We start from the raw sequence: 3520 nt of genomic DNA, 5'->3' as shown, positions 1-3520 counted from the left end.
CCTACAGTTCTAACACGCAGGAGGCTGAGACGGGAGGATTTGCCATAATTTCAATGTCAGCTTGACTATATGTGGAAATGCTACCCCCTGACCTCCCCAAATTTTTTTTCCCTAAGCAAGTGCTATATCCTTGGTCCTGCCAAAACAAAAAACTTTGTTTATTCATTTTATTTTCTGTGTACATATTTTGCCTGCATCTACCTATCTATATCTACCACGTGCATGCTTAGTGTCCATGGAGGTCACACGAAGGCATAGGATCTCCTGGAACTGGAGTTACAGTTGGCTCTGAACCTCCATGTGTATGCTGGGACTCAAACCCAGGTCCTCTATTAGAGCAGCAAGTACTTTTACTCACTGAGCTGTCTCTCCAGCCCCTAAGCTTTTTTAAGACTTATTTTTATTTTTTAATTATGTATATATTGAAAGTGTACATGCATGTGAGTGACAGTGTCGTGAGAGGTCAAAAGAGGGTGTTGGATTCTCTGGAGTTGGTGTTACAGGTAGTAGTGAGCCACCTGATGTGGGTGCTGGGAATCAAACTCAGGTCCTCTGCAAGAGCAGCTCTTAACTATTGAACAATCTCTCCAGCCTTTCTTTATTTTTTGAGATAGGGTTTCTCTGTGTAGACCAGGTTGACCTTGAACTCACAGAAATCCATCTGCCTCTACCTCCTGAATGCTGGGATTAAAGTCATGTGTCAACATGCCTGGCCTGTGCCTGGCCAGTGGCTCCTACTTTTCATCCTTGGGATGGTCTTGTTAAATCACCAGCCTTGAATTTACTTTTCTGTAAGGCTGGTCCCTAATCTGAGATTTTTGCCTTCACTTCTGGAGTGCTGAGATCAAAAGCTTGTGCCCCCAGGCCCAGCTCTTCATCTGCATTTCAGCCTGACTTCTCCTGCCTGTATGTAGTTCTTCCCTTCCACTTCTGGGCTCCCATCCCAAAGATGCCGCTTAATGAAAGCCCCACACCAGCCCCCAGCATGAAGTTCATTTCCTGGACCCTCCTAGACCCAGACAGTGAGTAGGGAGCATCAGTGTGTCTGTCTTCCAGTAGTGAATTCTAGATGCACTCGGTGTGCAGGTCTAAAATGCTCTGAAGATTCCTGGATGGCTCCTGGCTGCAGATTTCATCTGGTTGCCAAGGAAGATATACTGTATAGAGCTACCCTGCCCAGGTGGCCAGAAAAGCCAGGATCGTAGCTTCCATTAGATAATGTCATCCTGCCATTTTACAGATATGGAAAGTGGCTCCGAGAAGGTAAGCAACTGGCTGATGTTCACACAGCTAGCAGGTGATCAGATTTGGAGTCTAACTCAAGACTAGCCGTATTCTGTATGCCACTAGAGCTGTTCAGAGGACTGAAATGCACGATTCTGAATTGTTCACATTAAATGCCAGTGACATTGTACAACAATCAAGTGAATATCTGGCTTAAAGGAAATGGTCCATAAAGAGTTCTTAAACAGAAAACCTCCCAAGCCGGGCGAGGTGTCTTGTCTGGAACAGAGGAAGCCCTGAGTGAATGTGTACTATTGACATGAGCACAGCCTCATCAAGGACCCCAAAGCCTCAGAGCAATGGAGAAACAGCAGTCTTCCCAGGCTACACCCAGGGAGATGGCAAAGTCTTCCTTGGGTCCAGTGTGTGCAGAAGCATCACCATGGCTTTCTCCCCCAGGGTGTTTACAGCCTGAAGACTGCTCCCCTGAGATCAGCTAAACCTGCCTCCTTGTTCAGCTGTATACCATAAACCCTGCCACTTTGTCTATCTGCATGTAATAACTCCCTCCTTGTATATAATAACCCTGCCTCTTTGTCAACACTATGTAATAAACATGGCTGCACTTCTGGTGCTGTGGTTTCTCTGGTAGAGAGCCCAGACCATCCTTCCTAACTTTCCCTTCATGTGTCCTTCTGTCTGTTTTCACTTCATTCTCTCAATGCCCCAAACAGGCCTGTTCTTGGAGCTGTGCTAGGCCAGGCAATGGCTCACACCTGTAATCCAAATTTAGTAGGCTAAGGCAGGAGGATTGCCACAAGTAAGGACTGTGGGTAACATAGTGATGTCTGAACCAGCCTGGGCTGGTACACAGTAAAACCCTCTTTCAAAAAAGAAAAGGTAAAAGGAAGAAGGGAAGGAAGGAAGCAAAACCCTTCAGGTTTCCTTCCTTCCTTCCTTCCTTCCTTCCTTCTTTCCTTCATTCCTTCATTCCTTCCTCCCCCCACCCTGCCACAGGGTTTCTCCATGTAGCAATGGCTGTCCTGGCACTCCATCTGTAGACCAGGTTAGCTTCTTACTCACAGAGATCCATCTGCCTCTGCCTCCAAAGTGCTGGGATTAAAGGCGTGCCCCATCATTGCCCAGCCCCTTTTCTTTTTAAAAATGAATTCTAAACTAATTTCTTTGATTTGGTGACAGTATCAAGCTTGTGCCCATGGCCTTGCATGTGTTGTCCTTATTTCTGAAGTTCTGATGCTTTTGATCCTTCCCTGGCCAAGATTTCCATCCACATCTCAGCTCTGACATCATTTCTATGAATTCCCTGCCTACCTGCCTCAGGGTGGCTTTCAAACTTATGTCATCCCTGACAGCACTCAGTTTTATTGAATTTTGTTTTAGTATGTATTCATTTGTTGAGGCAGGGTCTACTATGTAGACCATAATAGCTTAAACTCCCAGAAACCTACCTCACCTCTGCCTCTTGAAAGCTTGTGACAACACTGTGGCCTAGTTGTATTTTCTTCATACCTAGGGGTCTGCATTGTCGTGCACACCTTTAATCCCAGAATTTGGGAGGCAGAGGCAGATGGATCTCTGTGAGTTCCAAGCCAGTCTGGTCTACAGAGTGAGTTCCAGGACAGCCACGACCATGTAAAGAGGCCCTGTCTCAATTTTTTTTTTAAAGCCAGGCAGTGGTGGTGTACTCCCAGCACTCAGGAGGCAGAGGTAGGTGGATTTCTGTGAGTTTCAGGGCGCCTTGTCTACAGAGTAAGTTCCAGGACACTCCAAAGCTACACAGAGAAACCCTGTCTCGAAAAACCAAAAACAGAAGAGAGAGAGAGAGAGAGAGAGAGAGAGAGAGAGAGAGAGAGAATTGAAAAAGACACCTGAGGCTGACCTCTGGCCTCCATGTACACATAATCACATGCAAACACACATACACACATATGTATACAGAGAGACAGAGAGAGAGACAGAGACAGACAAACAGAGAGAGAGAGAGAGAGAGAGAGAGAGAGAGAGAGAGAGAGAGGACAGTCTGTCCTAGCTGAATGGATGCTCATTATGTAAAAGTCTGTGGTGCTGGAAGTGAAGCCCAGGGTCTCACGAATGTTAGATAAATGTTCTACCATTGAGCTACATTTCAGCTCCATCTGGATTTGTGACTTATTGGTTATTTAATGGATATTTTTTTTCTTTTGTGTTTGTTTTTTTGAAATGGGATCTCTGTACTGCCCAGGCTGGCCTTGAACTTCTGGATTCAACTGATTCAGCCTCCTAGTAGCCAAGACTA

This window comes from Cricetulus griseus, assembly GCF_003668045.3.
Source record: "Cricetulus griseus strain 17A/GY chromosome 1 unlocalized genomic scaffold, alternate assembly CriGri-PICRH-1.0 chr1_1, whole genome shotgun sequence".
In the NCBI taxonomy this organism is placed as follows: Eukaryota; Metazoa; Chordata; class Mammalia; order Rodentia; family Cricetidae; genus Cricetulus; species Cricetulus griseus.
This window is presented reverse-complemented; position numbering follows the sequence as displayed.